Genomic DNA, 9,956 nt, shown 5'->3' with positions numbered 1-9,956 from the left:
GGCGAGATTTTAGAGCTCGTTGTCTTTCATCGGCGGCTGATGTGCTTCCTTATTGATGGCCATTTTGGGTATTAAGTGTAAGGGATAGCCAAAGTTAAAAAATGGTTGGTCAAAATGGTTATTTTGGGGATTTTTCCCAATTTTAATACCCACTAGTGCTAAACAGCAAAAGCGTTTCGATTGATCAAAAATTAAACCATAGAGCACGGTGTAATTAATTGTTATAAGATTGAGATAGTAACATTTTCTTAAATTATTAGGGACCATATATCACAGTGACAGTACCAGTTAAACATTACAGTTAGATGTCCACTCCTTAAATAATTCATTACCTTAACCACAAGGCGTCCTTGATCAACGCCCATATGCCGGTCCATACATTCTCTTGTCTACATGACTTTCAATCAATTTGTATTGCTTTCTGTTATTAAATATCACTAGGAATATAATATGCTAAATCATCAGTTGCTGAGAGCAAAGCAGGATCTCAAATGTCGATGGACGGAGCAGCCACATTTCTGTTTGGCTTACTCTTTGTTCTCAAAAGCTATGCTGCTGAACTCCACACCATTTCAGATTCAAGTTTTCTGACAGATGGAGACACGTTGGTCTCGCCTGCTGGAATTTTCGAATTGGGATTTTTTAAACCAGGTGGCCCTGAGAATAGATATCTCGGTATCTGGTATAAGAATATCTCTGTTAAAACGGTAGTTTGGGTTGCAAACAGAGACCTCCCGGTCCCTGGTGCATCACCGCTTGTGTTAAAGATCGCTGACCAAGGAATTCTCGGCCTCTTCAACAACATCAGCATGATTTGGTCATCTAACACAACAACACTAGTGAATGTGACCGCAAAGCTTCAGGATAACGGAAATCTAGTTATGATTGGCCAAGACAGTGAGGTTATCTGGCAGAGTTTTGATTACCCAACCGACACTCTTCTACCTGGCATGAAGTTAGGGAGAGACTTATTAAGGGGAAAGGAATGGCATCTATCATCATGGAAGAGTAGTCAAGATCCAGCTTCTGGTGAATGGACGTGGGGTGCTGAGAAACTCGGTTATCCTGAAAGCAAACTAAAACAAAGGGGCTTGGTCAAATTCCGGGGTAGACCATGGGGATCAGATCTGCGATTTATGTCGACGATGTGATTATTAATTGAAGAGGTATGTACCCGCCTCAACATCGAGCGGGGCGGGTCAACCCACAAGATATATACAAGACATTAGAAATCAAAGATATTATCAAGGCACAAAGCCAAAACTTATGCGCACAGCGCATATCGCATATGCTCAAGCATCACATGCTTACACATATCACATATGCTCAAGCATCACATGCTTACACATATCACATATGCTCAAGCATCACATATGCTCATGCATCACATATGCTCGCGCGTATCACATGCTCACGCATCATATATGCTTATGCATATCACATCGTGCGTGGCGCATCCGCGCGCGGCGCATATCACATACTCGCGCATCATACATGCCCACCCATATCACAGTTGCGCATGGCGCAGCTGCGCGTGGGGCATCCGCGCGTGACGTGTATTACATGCTTGTGCGTATCACATCTGCGCATGAAATATCTGCGCGTGAGAATAAAGAGAAGACCTCGCGCATCCTCAGGATGGGCGCATATCACACATGCACATAATCAACCTCGTCCTTATCCAAATCAGGATTAGGGCAACCTTGATTGTGCACGTCAGACAACCTTCCAGAAGGCATCTTTTTAAGGAATAAGGATATGCTGTTGTTGACAGCTGCTAAATGAAAGGTGGACAGCTCAGCATGACTCATGGGTTACCACGTGATTATAACCAATGAAAAAGCACCAGGTGTCTCCAAGGACACGTGGCGCAAATCGATTGGAGGAGGCCAACAAAACCCTAATTTGGTCCCAGCTCAATCAGTGGAAACCCTAGCACTATAAATACAGCATCAACTCCACAAGGAAAGATATACAAAAATACAGTCACACAATCATACAGTATTCAGCTATTAAGCAATACTCTCCAGATTCCCTTACTCTCACATTATTATCTTCTCCTACATATACTTATTCTCACGCCGGAGGGTTACCCCAAAGAGGACCCCTCTGTCCCTTTCTGAGGGGTAAGTTAACGGCGTTGTTCATTTTGTAGGTGGAAGAACACAGATCCAGAAGTACCATCGGTGAAATAGTACAATCAAAACCCGAGGAAAGTAGATCTGCTACCAGTGAGTAGATCCACGTTTCTTCATTGGCGCCATCCACTGTTACAAACGGCAATCAGATCTCATCAGATCTACATAAAAAAAATCAATCACCATGGTTTCTGGCGTTCGTAACGCTGATCAAGCTCTGGAGGATATTGAACGTGAGGGTGTCAATGAGGGACAGCGGTTTCTGAGGGTGCCGCGTGATTCTACCCGCACCACCAGTAACCGTCCCTTCATCACAACCCCTCACGGCATGACTGAAACTCCTCCAGACGATCTCACGTTACAAAATCTTGCCGGCGCGAAACTGAAAGGACCAATGGGTCCAGAAGAAGAAACAATTGATCCGAATGAATGGCTCATAAACGAGCAGCGGCGTCTAATGGAAAAGTACAATGAAATGGTCAAACAGAAAAAGCTAGCCGACCAAACACAAAGGCAAGCGTTTGATAAGCAGACTACAAAAAGGCCGCGCGCGCCGGAAGACGGACATTCTGTTCACACTGCACACACTGAGTTCAGTGATGAAGAAGTGCATAGCATGAGGAAGACGCGAGATACTCATGCAGGAGGCTCACAACTCCGCGCGCCTGTGAACATGGCGCCTGGAGCCAGAGCAGATCTGGATCTGCACATGCCGTACAGCCCGCCAGTGAGGGGGCAAGTGGACGTAACCACGCCGTACAGGCCGGCCATCTTAGTGAAGCACTCAAAATTTACTGAGCGCATCGCTAAGGCCCCCATCCAGCACAAGACCAAGATGCCAAGTGGTCTGGGCAAATATGATGGCACAACAGATCCAGATGACTTTTTGCAAGGTTTCTATAACACGGGAAACCTAGAGAGCTGGACGATGCCAACATGGTGTCACATGTTTGCCCGCTGCCTTACGGGCGCGGCGCGTGTCTGGTTCGAGAGCTTGCCGACTGGGCAAATTGATGGGTTCGAGGAACTATTAGAAAAGTTCCAAGCCCACTTCGTACAGCAGCGCAGACACACGCGCGATCCTGATGACATCATGCACTGCGTGCGCAGGAATGATGAAACGATTGAGGACTACATCACTCGTTTCAATCAGGAGTCTCTGGCAATCGGGGGTATAACTGAGCAACTCCTGCGCGTGGCTTTTATACAAGGCGCGCGCAGTGATCAACTCCGCCGAGCTCTCGTAAGCAGAGATGGTATGCCTACCACTTGGGCAAAACTAATGGAAGCATCGCGAGTCTTCGCGAGAAATGAAAAACAGATTGCCCAAGATAGGGCAAGAGAAAGAGCGCATCAGGCTGAATCACCGCGCAGCAAAGAGAAGAGGGCCAAACAGAACTCTGTATGGTCCAGGTTGCAACCAACAAGTTTTTCTTCCGCAGAAAAGCAAACGCAACCAAGCTCACCCCAGCCCAAAAAGATGTTCGTAATCGCGGGGAGGGTGACAAGAGGGAGGGCGGCAGAGATCCTAGCAGACCTTTGCCAAGAATATTGGTGGATAGCAAGGGGATCCAAACGCCAATATACTATGTGAGTCGGGTGCTGACAGACCCTGAGACGCGCTATTCCATCATGGAAAAGTTAGTTTTGTCACTAACACACGCGTCGCGAAAGCTTCATAGATACTTCAATGGTCATCCTATTGAAGTTCTGACAGGTTACAACATCCAGCAAGTCTTGCGACGCCCCGCGCTCTCCGGAAGGCTGACAAAGTGGGCGCTGGAATTAGGTGAACACACGATCACCTATAAGCCCCGTCCAGCAATAAAGGGTCAAGTTTTAGCGGATTTCATCACGGAAATCCCAGAGGGAAAGATTGAAGAAGCTCAGCGCGAGGTAGACCAAGGGTCCGGCGCAGGCCTCAAACTGGTGGACCCTGATAATCATGAATATACTTATGCTATTAGGTTGGACTTCAAGAGTACCAACAATGAGGCTGAGTATGATGCCCTGCTGGCTGGTCTGCGCATTGCGGCAAGTTTGGAGTTAAAAGGCTAGAGGCCCATGTTGATTCTTACTTGGTAGCTGCACAGGTCAATGGCCTTTATGATGCCAAGGAGAACACAATGCCTCTATATCTAGAGCAGGCGAAAAAGCTCGTTGAGCAGTTTGACTTCTTCAAAATCATACACATCTCGCGCAGCGAAAACAAGGCCGCTGACGCGTTGAGTAAGATGGCATCAACTAATTTTGATCACTTTGGCAAAGATGTCAGGGTGGAAGTGATGAGCAACCCGTCAGTGCAAACGCAATCTGTCCTTGTAATTCATACAACCCCTTCATCCTGGATAACTCCAATAATGGAATTCCTGAAGGAGGGGAAGTTACCGGACGATCGCGCACAGGCGAGAAAGATAAGACACAAGGCGCATAACTATGAACTACTTGATGGTACATTATATCGACGCTCTTATCTTGGACCGCTCATGAAATGCCTGGATGCTGAAGAAGCAAGCTATGTGATTAGGGAGATTCACGAAGGAATCTGCGGAATACACGCTGGCCCGCGCATGGTGGTTGCCAAGGCAATGAGCTCAGGCTACTATTGGCCAGGCATGTACTTGGATGCGCTAAAAGAAATCCAAAAATGCAAGGCATGTCAGAGCTACGCGCCAAACACCATGCGGCCAAAGAACAACTTGATTCCAGTGACCTCCGCATGGCCTTTCCACAAATGGGCCATTGATATTGTGGGGCCCCTGCCGCAAGCGCAAGGGCGAGTGAAATTTTTGGTAGTGGCGGTAGACTATTTCACAAAATGGGTTGAGGCCAAGCCACTAGCAAAAATCACAGCTGAGGCGATGAAACAATTTATCTGGAGCCACATCATTTGCCGTTTTGGCCTTCCTATGGAAATTGTGAGCGACAATGGCAAACAATTCACTGACAGGAAGATATCCAGCTGGCTCAAAGAATTGCACATCAACCAAATCTTCACTTCGGTCTACCACCCTCAGGGGAATGGCCAAGTGGAGCGCGCGAATCAAAGTTTGTTAAATGGGCTGAAGAAAAGGTTGGAGGGAGAATCCCATTCTTGGGTCGAAGAGTTACCTAATGTCCTGTGGGCGCACAGGACATTAAGCAAAACTAACAATGGTGAATCCCCGTTCAGCCTAACCTATGGGACAGAGGCTATGATCCCAGCAGAAATTGGATGCCCATCCCATAGGGTACTCATGATGAGCAAGACTGATAACGAGCGCGAAAGAAGATTGGACCTCAACTTGCTTGAAGGGCGCAGAGAAGCGGCTATCATCAATGAAGCCAAATACAAGAAAAAGCTGGAAAAATATTATAATCAGCGCGTTAAAGAATGCCACTTCAAGAAAAATGATTTTGTCCTTCGAAACAATGAAGCTAGCCGCGCAATACCCCCAGGAAAAATGTCCCCCAATTGGGAAGGACCTTATCAAATCTCAGAAGAATTGGGGAAAGGCGCGTACACTTTAAAAGATTTGAATGGAAAAAAGATACCGCGCGCGTGGAACGCAGCACAGCTTAGAAAATGCTTCATGTAAAATTCAAATATGTAATCAAGGATTTTAAGCCATCATGAATGATGATTCGCGCTATCTTTCAATACTTGTTCTATTACCTTTGCATACATGTTTCACACTTCCTTTATTAATTTGGAGCAATATGACAACACTATATTGACTTCAAAACAAAATAAAACGAAGTAAAACATACTTGCGCGAGCCTTAGCTCAAACGCGTTAACGAGTCTTAACTCTAAAACGTCAGGGCCTTAGCCCAAACCTACGAGCCTTAGCTCAAACACGTTAACGAGTCTTAACTCTAAAAACGTCAGGGCCTTAGCCCAAAACAAAGAGTCTTAGCTCAAAACACTCACAAACATCCATCTTACATCCCGCGCAGCCTGATCATAAAAATCCCTAAACACAACTAAGGCAAAGTACATGCCAAATCATAGTTGTTAAGGTCTCAGGTCGAGGTCGCGCGCGGAATCATAGTGGATATCTGAGTAACACATGCTGACATGTAATGGCTAAAACTCATAATTCCATATAAAAAACGCGCGACAACGACGCGCAAAAAAGGAATAGTGAAAAGTCATCGCGCGTGTCAGCATAAACAAGATACTGCGAAACCACTTACAAAATAGGACTATGGTTAAGTAAATAATTTCCTTACAACCTTGTTCTTATTTTAACATGCAAGCATATCTTATATCTATACAAGCAAACATGAAGATGCGCAAGATGTGAAAAAGGGAAAACAAATTTCATTCCATAGCATTGAAATTTACAAGTGTGATGAGTTACAAATTACAAGTATAACAAAAAACATAAAAAAATTAGAAAGATGAAGGGCTTCTCAAGTCTCCACGTCGACGTCAGCCACTTCATCACCCTCATCATCTCCCGCAGCATCTGGCGCGGCCCGCTCCTCATCTCCAAACTGACCATAGTCAAGTTCTTCCTCCTCAATGGAGTCTTCTATCACGACGGTGTCAGGAGCAGATTCTTTCGCCGCGCCAGAACCGCTGGCAGGGGCAACATCCCCCGCGCCACCATCATCGCCACCAGCCCCCTCGCATTCATCGAGCAACTTCTTTAGCGCGCCGAGGTCGGGCTGGTCAGCAAGCGCAGCTATCTGCAAATCATTAGAAAAGTATTGAGTACAAAACACTTGGAAAATTAATCAAGAAAAACTCATTAAGGTCAAGGTACCTGCACAAGGATGGGGATGGGAGTATTCATATACTTCTCCCCCACCGCGGCCATGTCCGCGCAGGCCGCGTCGCTCTTGTAAGGGTACTCGGATGGGTTCTTCTTCAACATGCCATATTCATAGCCATCCGTAAACCCTTCAGCTCGACCCACCAAGCGCGCGGCAGCATTGCAGTCCATCACAAGGGCCTGAAACTCGCCAGAATATTTCATCGCCAAAGCGCAACGAGTCATGCCCTGTGACACCAGCCATTGGCGATCCTGCGCGAGGCCAGCAACAGACGTCTCGAGGGCAGGAACCTGGGAGTTTAATAACTCAACAGTTTCCTTGGTCTTTTTTAGCTCCTCTTTATCAGACGCTGCTGCCGCCAAAATTTTTTCTTTCTCCGCCTGCGCAGCATCAAGTGCTTCCTGGCTAGACGCTGCCGTCGCCAAGGCCTCATCTCTATCGGCCTGCGTGGCCGCCAACTACTTCTTCAGGCGCGCAACCTCACTCTCCAGCGATGATTTCTCAGTGATACTCTGGACGATAGCTTGGTCACGCGCCTCCGCCTTCAGTTCCAAGTCACGCACTCTCCGCGCGTACTTGGCAACTTCGGCCTCCGCCACCTGCTGCTTCTCCCGCGCAGTTTGGAGCTCATGCCCGCGCTTAATAAAGGCGGTGTTGGCACTTGCTCGGTTTTCGCTGAGCTCCGCCTGGAGTTTCTCAGCTCGTGCGCGAGCATCAGAAATGTTCCAGGCAGCCACCTTAGCCTCTTGCTGGGCTTCCACAAGAGCATCGCGTACTTTAATATAATCACGATGAAGCTCTTGGGAGGCAGCAAAGAAAGCCGACCCAGCGAAAATGTGATCGTTGAGCAAGTCAGCGCGGGTGCGCCCCTCCTGATACCTCCTTTCATTAGGAGGCAAGGCATGAGCCCAGAAGTCCTCGCATACACCCATGGATTGGAAGGAACTGTCTTCGTTAATATTTCATCTCGGGCGGTAAACGTGGTCACCTTCCTGCAAAACACAAGAAATGTTCTAAGTCATAAAAACATACTTATATGGAAGTACGCGCAGCGGAGCAACAAATTAAAACATACCTGCGGGGATGAAGCAGAAAAGTCAGCGCCAGCCTCACCAGAAGTCTGCGCTGCGAAGTCTTGTGGCATCGCAGGGCTGGCACGGACTCCGAAGGAGTCTTCAGCTTGAGCTCCCTCATCCTCCTCATCTTCTTCAATCGGCCTCTTCTCCTGCGACCTGGAGGGCTCCAAACCAGTCTCGCGGAGAGTGCTGCGCGTAGGAGGAGGCGAGGGATGTCTCGACGCCGCCAGTTCGGCGCGCAATACGGCTTCCTGCTCCTTTGTAATCCCAATAAGGGGAGACTCAGCACTAGCAGGAGCAGGAGCAGAACCAGCGGCGCCGGCAACGGCGCCAGGAGTGTCACCAGCAGCTTGTACGCCAGCTACAACTCCTATGAACAAATCAACAACAAAAAATGGTTTATGATTTGATCAAAACAAAAAATTCAGAAAACAATGGCGCAAAACATACCTTGGCGCAATTCTGTTCGCGCGGCGAACATCGCCATAAAGTTCATTCTACCCTTTTCTGAGGGTAGAACAGGGGACTTCGAAGCAGCCCCCGGCGCAGCCTCAGCACCTTGTTGCGCCTGCGGCTGATCTGCTACCGTCGCCGGTCCTGCAAACATTCAAATGCGAAAAGATTTAATAATAATTCATTCAGAATCGCCCTCATTGAACCATTATGGGTAAGCAAAGTATACCTTTCGCAGGCGCGACACTGCTTCTCTCTTCAGCCGCGCGAAGGGAGGAGGTCACGCCACCATACCTCAAGTGGACAGGAGGTCTGCCCACTTTCACAGGCAGGGAAGCTAAAGAAACCTTGGTGGTAAACACCTGGGTTTCCTCAGGTCCCTTCGTTTGAGCATGGGGATGAGCGACAGGGGTGTCATCTTTCTTCTGTTTCTTACTGCCCCCTGCGCCAGATTTCCCATTAGCTTTGCGCTTTAGTAGGGGCGCCTCCTCTTCCTCCTCCTCCTCTTCCGCGAGCTCCAGCTCGTAGTTTTCGAGCGCATCTGCAAATACAAGCAACAGAACTGTTAATAAACTTTGGTATTCTAAAGGAATAAGCATAAGTGCGAAGGCTTACCAGGCGCGTCGCTATCAAAGTCAAATTCCAGATCCACAGGGATGAACATGTCATCGAAGCGATCTGGGAAGCCCACCTCCCCAGCGCCCAGCGGGACGGAGCCACCCTCCACTTGATCGTCGTATGCGGCGTGGAAAAACTCCTTGGTTACTGCGCAAAAAACAAAACAAATAATATCAGCAAAGGCAAATTTTATTAGCGCGGAAATAAAGCAATGCGATAACTTACGCAAGCCGTCCACTTGGATGACAGGCGCCGCCGCGCTGTCGGCCCACAGCTTACTCATGCCGACCCCCACCAGCGCCTCCTCGCGAATTTTCTTGGCGGGGGATGGTTCGGCGGTCAGTTTCTTAACCCAGGCGCCGGTTGGGTTCTTAATAACATCCGCATCCGCGGGCGCAGAATCGATCGCGCACATCGTCATGCGGATGGGGATTACACCAGCCCTGATGTAGAAGAACCTCTCAGACCAGTCATGAAGGCTCTTGAATGACACGGTGCTGCACTTAACCTTCTGACTGCGAGGAATAAAGGAGATCCAAGAATCTTGGATCTTGGGCTTGTAAAAAAATTGAAAGCGCCGAGGGGTGGGCTCCTCGCGCTGTGATTTGCACATGAACTCGAAATGAATCATGCGCACAAGTCCAAACGGATGGACTTGGGATATATGAATCCCGAAAAAACGTAACACCGCGCCTACAAACCTTGTCATCGGAAGACGAAGGTTGCAGTGGGTGAAAAAATGGGTGTACAGTGAAATATAGCCGGGAGGCGGGTCCGCCGCCGTTTGCCCAGCCACAGGCAACATGCAGCCAAACACAGGGAGAAAACCCTGTGACGAGATGAGGCTGTCGAGATCGGCCTGCCTCAGTTTGCAGGGGATTTCATTCCACCTTTTCGTGGCCTTGGTC

General features: G+C 48.2%; 1 pseudogene; it reads left to right on the top strand.

Moving 5' to 3' along the window:
* The first annotated feature begins 491 nt into the window (after window positions 1-491).
* LOC143604072 (putative inactive G-type lectin S-receptor-like serine/threonine-protein kinase SRK pseudogene) lies at window positions 492-1,151 on the top strand (annotated as a pseudogene).
* The last annotated feature ends 8,805 nt before the right edge of the window (window positions 1,152-9,956 follow it).

This window comes from Bidens hawaiensis, unplaced genomic scaffold, assembly GCF_021521415.1.
Source record: "Bidens hawaiensis isolate Kalapana, Puna unplaced genomic scaffold, B.hawaiensis_p1.1 tig00063825_1, whole genome shotgun sequence".
Taxonomy (NCBI): domain Eukaryota; kingdom Viridiplantae; phylum Streptophyta; class Magnoliopsida; order Asterales; family Asteraceae; genus Bidens; species Bidens hawaiensis.
The sequence above is the reverse complement of the archived record's forward strand: the minus strand, read 5'-3'. Positions and strand labels throughout refer to the sequence as shown.